Here is a 15,069-nt window from a genome sequence, read left to right on the forward strand (position 1 = left end):
TGAATTTAAATAATGAAACAGTAACTCAGGTTCTCTCCAGACAATATTAATAGAGGCTTTGAGAATATGCAAGAGAGGAAGTGGAACTACGGTCAGGAATTTTACAAATAAAAAGAAAGCTGCCAAAGCTGCATTTGACCTTGGGAAGGAAATATTGAAAAGGTTCTTTGACCATATAAATGCAAATGCAACAAATGCAGAGTCAAGATTAGCATGATCCAGACACATTTTTCTATGTCAGTCGACCTCTGTTTTCAGGAAGATGAACTACACTAATCTTGTACAGAAAGAGTTAAAGGCTTGTGGAATGAGACAGAAATTGCCTTACAAGACAGAAACTGAACAATATATCTGCATCAAGACAGTAGGTAATTTCCATCCAAGAACCTAAAAATTACATACAAAACTGTAAGTCCATCTGTAACGTGTTTGAATAATTTTATCAGGTCAGCTGAAGTATTTTGCAATTGAAAGCAGCAATATTTTATGGGAAAGGGAAAGTAAAAATGTTCTGTGCAACTACAAGCTTATTAATTTAGACTCAATAGCATGACAGTCTCCAAAATAAACCATGAAAATACAATTGGAATCATATATGGCACAGATTTATCAAAGTTAGACCATGCTAGCTAGCTTAAGAGCTTTCTATGATAAGATAATTCAAAGATTTTATTTAGGAATTATATTGATGCTGAAGCCTTTGATATAGTGTCATGTGCTTAAGCCTGAAAAGTTAGGAATTGGAATAGGATCTGCAGACTGGGAAGAGACTTAACTAGAGGAAAGATGATGCTATAGTATTGAAGGAAGTACCAGGGCTATATGGTCCCTGTAGGCCTTTACTAGCAGAGTTATGAATACTGAATCAGCCTTATATAGTTCTTTCAAGAGAGTTGCTGATGCACAAAACCACACTGCGTGGATAGTCATCACCCCTAGGACAGTACTGGAAGAGAACCTCAAGGGATAAAGATAACCTGGAGAAATACTTTGTGAACTTTAAGATTTGAAGAAAGGTGAGATGAAGTGAAGCAGCACATTAATGATAGGTACCCTCTTCCCCTACATTCCAATAACATGAATTCCCACATGCAAAATTTTCCAGTAAGGAATAAAAAAGCATTGCAAACAAGGTTATAACAGAAAACCTTATGCCACCAATGGAATACTAGTGTGAAAACAGCAAAGGCGGTTGGTTATATGATGTAGCATAGTTTGTTCAATAAATGTACCATATATCCTGGAATTTAAAAGACTCTGTAAGTTTGCTGCCTACAAAAAAGGCAGCATCAAGGGAAAAATTTCCCTTACAAACTGGTATTTCTACATGAAGGTAAAGATTTTCAAAGCCAGATTGGAGAACTTAGGGGAAGGTGGTGGACAATTAGGCTGTTCAGTTAACTTCCTCTTAATGGTGGATAGTAAAATCATAACTTGCATGAACACAAAGCTGAACTATTTGTGTAACTTAGAGAAGCATTTCTAAGCCCAAAAATTTCACCTCTTTTATGTGTGCAAGGGCTAAGCAACACTGGTTAATGATGGCTTTATCTTGACATAGAATTGGAATGACTCCTAAAACAAGATTTATTGTTGAGGTGTATTCAGTTTGTCATCTTAATATTTTTTATTGTCCAAAAAATGACTCCCATCTAAACATTTGACTACCCAAAGAATAATTTGTCAAGGAAGCCTGATTAAAACTGAGACATTTGTTTTCAAAATATTAACTTGGAGCAAAATGTATGGATCTCCTGTCTCAAAACTGAACTGTAACTTGAAATCTCATTTAACCTCCAGTTTAGAATGAAAGTGCTCACTTTAGCAGATGCTTTGTTCATGTGCTGGTTTATGGTAAAGGGAAAGGGAAATGGCGTTCACAATATTTGCCTCGTGCTGCACATTGGAGGAAATTAAAATAGCACAATTCCAACTAAAATAAACCTTGGATTGATTTCTGTGTAGATTTTTAAATATAGACCACAGTGTGCATTGTTTTCTGTCATCCTGCCAATCCCACCATTAATGCCCAGAGGTATCTAAGGTAAGTCACTACCAATTCCAATTATGTGCATCTGTTTTCCTTTTCACCCCTCAAATTCTGGGGGCAAAGGAGGGGATCTAAACAGTAATTTTACAGTAAGTTAGGTTTTCATGTACACAGAAACTGACTTTAAGACCTTTGGCAAACAGCCAACACAGATTTGGATTTTATAACTAGTAAGAGCTGTTCAAGGAATAGGACTGGTATCTTGCTGAAGTCAGTGCCCCTGTTCAGTACAACAGGGACCCATGGTCCTTTGCTTGAAGCAAAGGAAGCTGCAAAGGAAGGCAGAAGCAATGCTGCAGAATTAAACATCCTTAATTTGAGACTGAACTGGTGATAGGATGACTGCCTAAGAGGATTTTAAGCTGTCCACACAACCTGTCTCTTTACTACTGGTATTAGGTTTTATTCTCCTTCAGTTTGGAAAGGTTGAGAGAAAACTACTGATATAGAAAAAAGGCCTTGTGGTAAAGAAAATTTTTCTGAAGAAAATATCTCAAAGGAGAAGAGAGGAGGGGGAGAAAATGTTTAGAAGCTGAAAGTTGTGTTGTAACTGAAATGGTCTCAGGCTATTAAGCTCGAAGTTTGTAGGAAAAACAATATTTCTCCCTAGATTACCAGATATTATAGCAGAAAAAAAGTAGCTCCAGACAATATCATTGCACCTAAGGCCTGCAAGTGGAATTTTGTCTCTTTGTAACACCTTCTACAAATCAATATGTAGGAATGATTCTCAGTATGAGCAGCATAGTTAAAGACAAAGAATGAAATAAGATTAAATAGTATTGAGTGATTGTATTATTATGTCATGCATGAATCAAAAGTGAAGATGCTGATTTCAACTGGACTTTGGATGACAGGGATCATCTGTACTTCTTATTTATTGATTTATATGGAAAAAAAAAATCACCCTTGCTAGCACCTACTAAGCAATTGCCTTTAATATGAGCATAAAGCAAAAGTCTCACGTGTAAAATTAGGTGAAATTTTCATTTTACATCTCCTTAGGAACCATATTTTTACTTATACCGTGACTTCAAGATTGCTGGCAGTAAAATTCCCTTGTGCTACACCCAAGCAGGGAGTGCACAAAGGGCCTTCTGCCGCAGGCAAGGTCTGCTGCTTGCCACAAGGTGTCACTTCACCCAACAGTCCCGCTTCTTTTCTGACGTGGAATAGAAAACGCCTTAACTAAAAAGTCATTTCAAATCCTAAACGCAGTTTTCTAAAAAAGGTATTTTAATTTGTCTCCCTCAGTTTCCTATTGCAAGAGCAGTCTAGCTTCTTTTTTCTTTGGGATGCTATTTAAATTGTTGCAGGCTCATTATTTTGAAAACAAATCCTTAACAGAAACAATACATGCCTGTCTCATATCCGCAATTACTGGTTCACAACAGCAAGTGAATGCTGTCCATTGGGGAAAGTTATTTATTTATTTATTTATTATTAACAGGGACAGAGAAGTGATTGTCGTATTGTCTTTTTTTATCCCTGCATCTACCAGCAAGAAGAAAATGAGGGCCTACCAAACACTGATGCTATTTTACATTAGCAATTTATGATCAGAATTTGTCCTTTTAGCACTGCTAATGTTTTTTCTTCTGGCAGTCTGGGAACATAACTCAGCAGCTGCAGCAGCAGGGCCTGTAAAAAGAACATCACTTCTTCAAAGTGAATAAGAATTCAGAAAAGTGATACTGATAACGATCAAGCTGGCATAAAACTGGCCAGATACAATTTTTTCAGCTGGACACCACTCACTCAAGGGCAGACACTGCCCTGGATTTTTACCTCAGTTTGATTTGGGTGTAGGTGCTGGCGGTAACCTAGAGAACCCCAATGCTCTGGAGCACATCTGTTCCACGAGGTTCCCTGTGGACCACCGTGCAGCTCTTGCCACTGTGCCTTTCCCCTGTGATATTCTCTGTAAGGGCGAGCAAAAGAGATTGCCGTTGCACCGCAATGAGAGACCTGTTCACCCATTCTTGAAAACTTGTATGGTAATTATTAATCAACGATAATTTGGAAACAGGCTAAAATTAGGCCATGAACTACAGAAAAGAGACTGAAACAGTATTTCACGGATGACGTTTCCTTTTTGAGTAACGTTTCTACATGTTCTGTCATCAGTCTGAGGCTTGTTATAATTACCTTTAAGGGACTTTTTAAAATGTCTTTTCTAGGAGTGAAGATTTGGGGTCAGAGAAGAGAGTACTTCACATTTCAGCGTCATCACAGACAGCAAGTGCTGTTTCTGCACAAAATTACCTCAAAACTGTTTCTGATCTAGAGGCAAATAGCCATAAATGTTCATTACGGCTCTTACCATTCAGATGTTAGTGAAGTGGCAGGAAAAATAAAGTCTGTTCTCTTAGCTATGAGTTGAAGTGAAATGAGGGTCCATGAAGGATAACAATATGGAAAGCAAAGTTCAAACATTGTTCTTGGTAATCAACCAATACTGGATATCTGCCACGAATGCTGTGAAGCTTGACATCTCAAGGTCACGTCCTATATCATCCTCAGGGGTTGCATTTTACATCCTGCGGAGCAGCAGCCTCAGCTCTCACATTTGCTCAAGTCATGTGAGGCTGTAGGGCCTCCCCAGGCCTGACTGGCTGTTGTCCAGTGGTTCACCCTCTTTTACTGTGAAAAGACTTCTCTTGTTCTGCCTCCTCTCTCAGCCCTTATTCAGATGCAGCCCAGCAGCACGGAGGCTAATGGGTCAGGAAAAGGAAGAGTTTGCTTTTCAAATATGTTATCAGCCTGCAGGGTGGAAACCTGCAAAGAGTTACTGGTGGTGCCAGTATCGGAGAGCTGGAGAGGAGAACTCCATAAACAGGGGACAGAGGAAGACAGTAATTATTGCTGGTTCATTCAGGGGGAAAGTTACTTTTGTGTATCATGTCAGTTCACTATCTGCGTTTTCAAAGGACGTGTGATGGTTGGCGTCATGTCTTGCTGAAAGCAGGCCCTCTGCATGTGGATGAACTTCACTTATTTGAGGGGAAACTTTGCCTTCTGGAAAAATATTTTCATCGAAAGTTTTGACTCGAAAACTTCCATCCAAAGTAGGGTAATTAATTGCTTTGCTGACAAGTGAAAAAGGGAAAAGGAGAAAAAAAAAAAAGAGGAAGAAAAAAGAAAAAAAAGAATAATAAGAAAGAGAGGGAAATGAGAGCTAAGACATGAATGAGTTTTGCTGGCTTTAATCAAGTTTGGGGAAGATGCTTAAAAAAGGAGTAATGAGTAGTCCATCATGGAAATATTTGCCTGTATTTAAACAGCTGCAGTTTCCCTCCTGCATGGGTCTTTCTGTTCAGTAGCTCTTACTCTATCACCCTAGCACAGCCTTCTTTTCAGGATGGCAAACAATCTTGCCTGTTGTTTGACATCCACGTGTTTTGTGCAAAAAATAGTGTGCCGTGCCCACTAATAACTTTCTCAAAAGCTCCAAACCCTAACTGAAACAGCCTCTTCCAATCTCCCCTTTCTGTGGGCAACAGACTCTTCTAAAATCCCAGGAGGAGAACAGCGCAGCACAGGGTGGATGCTCACGGGCCTCCCCCGGCAGCTGGACGCAGCAGCCAGTGCAGCTCTTGTTTCCAGGGCTGCCCTCAGCGTCAGGGCTGCGGAGGGGCCGAGAGGGGCCGAGGGTCCCCGAGCCCGGGGCCGTGGCCGCGGCCGGTGCCCGCCGTGCCGTGAGGCATCAGTATCACCGAGCGAGGGCTGCTGCGGCCGGGGAAGGGCTGCGCTGCCGGTGCCTTGCATCCTCCGCTTTGCAGGCACCAGTGCAGCCCTCCAACCCTTTCTGAGGCCTAGTCGGCTTCCCACTTTTAACAAGAGGATTCACTCTTCAGGTCCTGTGTTCAGGCACTTTCAGGTGCAGCTTCTGGTGTCTCAACTGGCTTGTGTTGCGTTTCCACCCCAGAGAAGCAACTGGAGTCCGGCAGCCCTCAAATAAAATTGCCTTGCTGTGCCAGGTATGCATCATCTGGAAGAGAAGAGGGAAATTTTTGTGATCTACCACTCGATGTTGGTGGCGCTGAATTTTCACTTGAAGCTACCTAGGAGATACGCTGCTGATAGTCCCTGAGAGATGGGTACACTATTGATATGCGCAGACATGACTCTGATGCCTGGGGAATGAGACCAAGATACCAGGGAAAGGGCGAGATCATGACTGCATTTTGACTGCAGCTTTGCTTCCTCCATAGCAATGAGGGTCTGAAAGGATATCTGTGATGCCATAAAACTAGTCAATGCGGTATTGTATTTCCTTGCGGACTTGTACTTACTTCAGTGAAAAGAGTTTATAGACCAAAGACTGTATGTTAAAAATAAAACAGAATTTCAGAATCATACTTTGTGGCCTCAAAAGCCAAATGCTTGCATAACTATTTACTTGACAACACCATGTATTTTTAAGTGAAGACATACTTCCCTAAAGGTCCTGGGTTTTGAATGAATTTATCATTGTGTAAGGAAAATGCCATTACTGCCTAAGTCAAAAGACTTTCTGTATGTCTAAACAGCACATAGAGTCAGCCTGTATAACCTCCACATCTCTCTACCCCAGGCTATTAATTGGCATAGACCATGCTTCTGGACTTCTTTTCATGAAGCACAGAGGGTAACATCCATACAAAGCAGAAAGATAATTTAAATTCTTAAATCTATTCTAGGGTTAGAATTTGGGCTGACACATTCTTCAACTACGGCTAGGCATGGTGTTCTTCCATCTAAAATCACTGTTTTCAGACATCACCTTGCTAGATACAGGTTATCAGAGAAACAAGCATAAGATAGAACAGATCAGCTAGGGGAAAGGTTGGTGCTAGGAGATTCTCCAAGAACTGCAGTTAGGGTTCATGAAGATAAGAAAAGTAGACTTAACATATCTGGCCATATTTAAGACTTCACAGACCCATCCAAAGCCACCTGGCAAAATTTCTGTCTGTGGTGGTAACAATCAGCTGGATGCAATTAACCTTAGCCTGAAATCAAACCTAAATGTGATCACCTGATCTTTAGGCTTAGTCACCTCATCAGGCTGCAATCTGGCTCTTCTCTGGAGGCAGGCAGAGTTTAATTAGGATCAGGAAACACCAGGAGAGGTGATTTAGGCTACAGGCCCTGCTAGATAACTGCTGTCATCAGCAGCTATTAATCTTCGTATTTGCCTAACTAAGGCAAGCTATGGATTAACCAATTCAAGCCAGTAGGAGGGGATCAGCTGGAGTTAGAAAGTTAGGCTTCATAGGGGCTGCTTAGATAAGTTTAATGCTCACTGTGGCTTGTCTTAACTACCTAATTCTAGGTCTAGGCTATGCAAGCACCATCAGCTAAGGTAAAGCAATGGAGGTATCACAGTGCATGTGTATGTAATTCCAGATTACTGTTGATAGGCTAAGTCTAGCAGGGTCACACCTGCTCAGGGTATGGGGGTGGACACTGGTAATGGTCTGCACAAAATGAGGATTACTTGCCTGAGCTGTACATCTGCAGCCAGTGCTGTAACTAGAGACTTTGCTCAGACTGAGTAATTGTGTACAGTATTATAACTGTTAGTGAAGGTGACAGGGAAGGGTAGGTAGCTATGGTCATTAAGAGGCATTTAAATATAGGTCACTGTGGTCCTGACTGGGATTGCTGAGTACTTGTTAAAGTGCATGGCTTTAAGGGATGCTTTGTAGGAAAGTGGGTGCTAGGGTATAGATAATGTCTGGAACAGGTTTGCTAATCTGGATTAAGGTTGTCTGTCTAAAGAAAAAATATTAAATAAAATCAATATTAAAAGAAATAAATCAAATTTTAAAAGCCATAGGGACTGCCAGGAATCGCTAGTTTATTATAAGATTAGGGCTCAAACCAGCAATGACTGATCTGCTGGTTTGGCAGCCAGAATTTGGATTAGCAGAAATTGGTTTAGCAGCTGAAAACATCCTACAGGCTAAATCTACACTTTGGACGTGTTTGGGTTCAGAGCAAATCATGCTGTTAGACCTGCATCCAAAATAGCAAACAGAATAATTGAGAGCATTTTAGGGCTGACTATTGGGGCTAGGGATCAGTCAAGGACTGAGGTTGAGACAAACAGGCAAAATTATGTTGTTGGGGGTCATTGGGACAGACCTACAGACTACCCTGGTTGAACTTGCTGGATGAATGGTGGCACAGAGCCACTGTGCTGAGGCTGGAATGAGATTGGAGGCGTGCTGCATGCTTACTACAGTTGGAATAGATCTCCACTTCACATGAAACCAAAGACCATCACTGACAGAGAAGGTTATTTTGGTTGATGTTAATAGACACTGGTGTTTGCCATTAGTTTGTTTATACTTAACAAGGGTATAAAATTAAGATCTGCAGCTGAAAATTGCATGTAACCAAGTTGGGAATGTGCTAGAGTTTTGGTGTGCTTGACCTATCTATGCAGGAAATAAATCAGCCTAGGAATTTTTTTTACCCCTTGATCCCTGGCCATAAATGTTAGTGAAGTTACTGTTAAAAGCTGACAACAGGAAGACTATTGATTCCACTGTATTTATTCCATGTTAAATATTTTCCCAGTAGAACTGGGAGGCATGGAAAGCAATTCAAGCCACTTAAAATAATAAGCTATTTCCTCTTCTTCCAGCACTTAAAATAATTGTCTTGGGGGAGGGTAAGGGGTCATTCCTGGCAATAATTGAATGGGTTCTTTTCATTTTATTCCTTTCAAAGATGCTGAAGTTGTCTGTACTAAATGACTCTTCTATACCTGGCAGCTTTGATAACACTGTTCACTTCCCATAATAAATAGGATCAGCCTTCAGCACCACTTTCATTGACATTTATCTTGTGACACTATGTTTTCTATCAGTGCAAGGTTAAACAGACCTTACTGTGTTTGTGACAGGTCTTGAGCCTGTCTGCATAGCTGCTACTGTGGTGAATAAACATCTGCCCTCTTTATCTAATAAGCAAAGACTAGCTGACATCAAGTGGTGTGCAAAGGAAAAAAGGGGAGAGGTTGCACAAGGGCTGTCTTCAATAAAATGTCAAAAGTGAATCTTTCAACAGCAAGATAAAAGGTAGGACAGCAATCATGACCTCCTTTGCAGGCACTTCCTGACCTCCCGTGCTCTTCCACTATCTGCCTGGGGAGGATGAGAAGCCTTGTGCTTTGAATAATGAGTGTGGTACCTTTGCTAGGAGGGTCCAGAAGATTTGTGCCAGGTCTGGGTTTGTGTTGCTATCATCTCCCTGGGAGACTCTATTTGCAAAACTCGGAACTGGTGGAAGAGCTAGTAATATGCCCTCAACAAGAGTACTGCTATCCTAGTTCAGACGACAGAACCCTTCTGCTATCATCTTGAAATTTCTTAGGAAGTAAGGTTTGTCTTAGCAGCATGCTACACCAGTTAATACACATTATGAAATCCTGTATATCCAAGAAACAATTTTAGCTTACTTACCAACCCAAATCTATTTAGTTCCTGAAGTGAACTTATATGATACCAGAATGCAGAGGATTTAACCAAAAAAGAATCCAATATAGTGGCTCAAAAATAAAACACCTTCATTGACTTGCATTTCTAATGTAAGCGGGAAAAATCCTTTGTACTTGAATTTAAAATATTTTTTTTCAATACAAATTTTTGGAGACAGACTGAAAAGTAACCACACCTTTAGACGCTGTACAAATTCTGGTGCTGTCAAAACCATTTTGTCCCTTCTGAGTCTTCCTTCCTCCCTCTACCTCTCAGCCCACGCACAGTGGATGGACACAGGAATGTTTTTGTTGAAAATCTGACCTGCAAGACAGTTTCTTGCTGATGGCCAAGAATACACAAATTCTTTTTAGTTAAATTAAACATGGAACAGAACAAACTCTCAAACTTTTCAGCTATTATCTAGGAGCCATGGCCATGCAAGAGCAATCAAATATTCTGAGGATGGAAGAACAACGACTAATGTAGAGATCTATTGAACTGTACTGCATGGAGGCACTCCAGAGGAAGGATTGAGTGGCAGAAGGAAGTAGTGTTGCAAATGATCAGCATTTTCCTGGAGTAGAGGGAGAAGTAACAAGAAGCAAGGAGACAATACCTAAATTATGGAATGTAGAAGACTTTACATGGATCTTTGCATCATGGGAAACAATCTGATTAAGACTGTATTTAGACAGTCTTAATGGGTGTCTCAGTATCAAGTTACATTCTTGTGGTTTCTCTGCGCTAGGAGTTTTACTGCATGGGCCTCAATAGTATGTTCATATAAAAAGAATTGAAGAATACCCTCCCTGGAGACTGAGTTGATGGAGGCTGGGTATAATATGCTTTAGCTCCTGTTGAGACTGTGTAAGCTCTGGTGATGTAGTTTTGTCCCTTATAACTGTGATTCTTTTTCTTTGAGTTATTTTTGCCTTGAATACATGACCAGCTTCTACTGTTAGGAATATAGCTAACCTGAATCTTTTTATTTTGTAGTCTAGAAATGAAGAACAATCCTATCTTCCGCTTCTTAGCATGACAAATGTGTGGAATACTTTACATCTATGCCGCTGCAACAACAAAAATAGGAATGAGTAGTTTGTTACCTGTGCTTTTGCTGAAACTGAGAATATGCGCCTTCACATTACTCAGTTTCATGTGATACAAAAGTCTCAGTATCCTGAATGTCTTCATGGTGCCAGAGAGTAGTAAAACATCACAATTGGCTTACAAAGCCACAAAGTCTTCTCTGTCCAGCCAGGCTGAACAAAAAGAAATTTGAATGGCTTTGCAAGTCATGTGTTCCTTATGAATCAGTCTAATAAAAAGAATCTTACACTACTCTCTGTTTATTTGTTAGATTGGTACAACTGTATGTGCTATTATTGTGGATCTTCTTTGCATTAGTGATCTCGCTTCCCATGCTTTCTCTTTTCATCTCTTGCTTCAGGCAGGATTTAACTATTTTGCTACCATTTTCCATGAAAACAGACTTCATTTCAATATAATATGAAAAGATGCTTCCATTCAGATCTCTCAGGTGGAAAGTAAGGTGTGGTTTCTATAGCTTACCCAGTAAATTGGACCTAACTGGCCTCTGCTTAAACCTAAGACTATCAAGCTCCTTTGGCATTTCTCAACAACTTTAGAATGGCTGTGCTCCCAGGAGTAGTTTACTGAGCATATGAGCTCCCTCTAGCAATTCTTGAAGCCCTGAGTAGCTTCACATTGTCTGCAGTCCAATTCTGTGCCTAGCAGTAGTGATAGCCCTTTCTTAAAATACAGCCTTTCTTCACCTCTGTCCATCTTGGACAAATACCTGGAAATTAATATGCAACACTTAGATTTGGTAAAAATGGCCAGTTCTTACGAAAACTAGTTGGTTCAACTTCTCAGTAATCCACTGTATCCCAGAGGCATAACTTCAGTCTTTTATTTGTAATTCTTTCCATGGCCAAACCATGAATCCTAAAGCCACAGAATGGTTTTTATTTCTATAAATCTATTGCAAACTCTAAACTGTTTCACAGTACTAAAACAATGAGCTAACCAGATATCTGGCTATTTCCAATAGCAAGGCTGAAACCTGGAATAATATTGGCATCAATAAAAAAGGAGGCAAGCTGCAAGGGGTAATCTGATGGGTCTTCTGGGCCGTTCAATGAGAGTCAGTCATGGCACTGACATGCCCTTTTGACCTGCTGAGCACAGTACACCTGCAGCAACCTTGGGCTAGTTTATGTAGCCTGACATCTAGTAAAACAGTAGATTTTCAAGGCAGCTACTGAAATAAGGGTAGTTGTGAGGTTGTTTTTTTCTCCTTAACAGAGGAGAGGTAGAAGAGATGTGAAAACTCACAGAAGAGGTATAAGAAACAATTCAACACTTTTCACCAGGCAGAACAAAATGGGGGAAGGAGTAGGAAAAAAAAAAAATTAATGAACTGATAAGTCCGTTTTTTTACTTTTGGATACGTCCACTAATTTTTCCTCTCAGAAAGTGTTGCTTCTCTTCTAGCACCTCTTTGCTTTCCAGGTAAAATGTATGTATTATACCCACAAAGCTTGTAGACCTGCCTGTTGTTAAAAATGGTACCTTACGTATGTTCAGTTGGCTTTCTCCACCCTGAACTCTTAAACCTCTCACTGATTTATACTGCCTCATGTAACATTTTCCCTGAATGAGCAGAGGGGCTTTGCTCTATCCCCTTACAACCAAATGCAGTGAGAAGGCACATACATTAAGTCAGTCACTGACTGCTAGGACAGACCCTGATGTTCCCTTTCAGCAACTCCAAATGTGGAGTAAGGTGCCAGATCTGAAAGCAGAAAACTGTTCTCTCCTTCATTTTCACTGAGCCCACCTTCAGGAAGTAAGGGAAAAGAATGTGTACCATATGCTGCAAAAGGAAAAAAAAAAACAAAACACAAAAAACCCACGCACAAAAAAAAACCAAACCAAAACAAAAAAAAACAAACCTAGAATTCAGGTGTAGATTAAGGACTGGGAGAGACTGAGAGGAAGGGAAGCAGGCAGGTGGAAGATGAGGGGGCAAAGTGTTATCAGATAAAATGTGAAGGAGATTCTGAAGAAAATGAGCGCTGGAGACTGATCTGGAAAGGAGCTGGGTTTAAGCAAAGAGAAATGGATGGCTTTCTGGTCTTACATGACGGTTCCTAACGGCTGGTAGTTATAATGGGGAGTACAACAGCTGGCTGGGCTGTAAGTGGATGAGGATAAAGAAGGAGAAATGCGATGTTGTTGGACGTGGACTGGGACTTGATTGGCTGAAGGGAAATTAGACATTCAGCAGTGAACTCAGAACTAACAGAGCAAGAGGGGTAAGACTGAAATGAGAAAGCTGAGAAGAAGGAAGCAACTGAAAGACATGGGTGAGAGAAATTATGTTGAGTCAGGAAGCAATTGAATAGGAAGAGGTAAGATGTGGGTGAAAATAAAGCCTGTGATCACATAATTAAAGGTAATATTGAGAGTATACAGCAAGACAGTTCGAGTTGAGCTGCACAGTTACATATATTCTTGCAACACTTTCTGTACTTCTGAGTGTGTAATTTCTGGGACCATTACTGAAGTGGATACATACTGTTTGCAGGAAAAGGTAATTTTGTTAACAAGGAAAGAGGTAGCAGGGCTAAATCTTAACTGAAAACTCATGCTGCCTAGTGACTGCCCTTTAATTGCAGTTGTTATAGCAGAAAATGTACATTTTCTCCGAAGACTTGAAGGAAGTTGTAAAGACACTGAGTTCCACTGTTACAGTCCAGGTGGCTTCAATGTTTTCGTTGTATGCTACAAGGGTCTACGATTTTGTCATGTATGTTAGTTTTGGAGACGGTAAGAGAAGCTTGAAGGAATCATTTGCAAGAGTATGTTTATGCCATGACCTACCTTCCCAAGTCTTTTTACAGAGAAAATTTCTTATATACATAGTAGGAAGAGATGCAATTGCACTGTCAGCCATGATAATGGTGAAAGTTGATAATGTAGAAAGGAAAGTTAAATCAATGCAGCTGTTCTTCACAACATGTTAAAGCACAGGACTTCATATGGCAAAGACTCAGCTGAGTAAGGCCACATTTGAGGATGCAATGTTGCTGACACAACTCTGACAATAAAGGAGTTGTGAAAAAGTCTGAGAAGGTGGAAGGGTTGCATGTTCCTAAGTGCTCAGGACAAGTTCTCCAATACCTTTTCTGTTTTGTTCGGTTGGGGTTTTAGAGTAAGCAGTAAACAAAAAAGTGTACGCTTTCTGAGCCTACCCTACTATACTGCCAGCCAACTCACCTGTTACTCTTCTTTGCAAGTTACTAAGGAAATTTCTGAGAAACTTGCTGGATTTCATTGCTTCAATATAGCTTGCTAGAAGGACTGAAAGTTGTACTCATAAAACTGATCAAAAACTGTTGCTGTATACAAAAGTGTTTTTTGGCATTGTGGTGGGATACATTTTACGCTCTCATGAGGATACATGAGGATTATGTGAGGAAAGACCTTGGTGTTCTGGGCCTCACAAAGGTGGTTGAGTTTTCAGTAGCATGGAAACTCCTTACCTCTGTAGACAGAGATAGACAAATTAGATTATATTTTGGAAGCAAAGCACCAGAAACTGAAGTAGTGATAACCTCTGACAATAATAAGACGCTTCATTATTCTGCATCTAGATGAGCAAGGACTATCACAATTAGAATAAGGCTCCTCTGAAAACCTTATATCTTATGGAAGATTTATTTATGCCCTTAGGTCTTACTATGCAATTCGAAAAGTTTCTAACAGAGAGGCCAAGTTCAATTCACTCTACAGATAGGGACATGATATATACAGACCTGAAATGATTTTTCTGAAGGCCTCAGAATGACTGAACACTGAACTAAGGTCTCCTGAATGCTAATTCGGTATTACTTGACTGTCTGTGCTATGCTGATGCACCCAGCTTTTTCCCCTGAGTTTTTTTCCCCCTCTTCAGGACAAGAAGTAATCCTCAGGTAACATTTCTACACCAGTATGGCACAGACTAAAAATTTTTTGCACAGATGTTCTCCAGCTAATGTGTTAGGTATCTTTCACTTGATCTTTCCACTATAGATGCTGGATGCTGTTTTTTCAACTCACTGCACCAGTGGGGATTTTTAACAGAATAAAACTACTGGTGCTTGTGTGTATGTCCAACTCTGTAAGCAGTAAAAATGAAAATGGCTCCAGCAAAGTGATGGTATCTGGAAATGCTGTTGCAATAAAATAATAACATTCAATTTCACAGCAAAAGCAATCCCCATACTCAAGCTTTGTGTTATGATGCATTTGTGCTATTAGAAGGGAAGACAATCGAAGGATTTAGAAATTCCCCTAGGCAACTCTCACACTTCCTCCTGTAATGTGTCAAAACAGCAAAGGATGAGCATGATTCATAGGATTTTATTCTGCTGCTTCCTTATGTGTCAGATCTGACTGCTTCTAGAAGTTCAGTTTGCTCTTTGCTATACATGTGGTGTAACCCAATGCTTAGGCCTGATGTGAGGGTTTTGG

The sequence above is a fragment of the Buteo buteo genome, chromosome Z (assembly GCF_964188355.1).
Source record: "Buteo buteo chromosome Z, bButBut1.hap1.1, whole genome shotgun sequence".
Classification (NCBI taxonomy): Eukaryota; Metazoa; Chordata; class Aves; order Accipitriformes; family Accipitridae; genus Buteo; species Buteo buteo.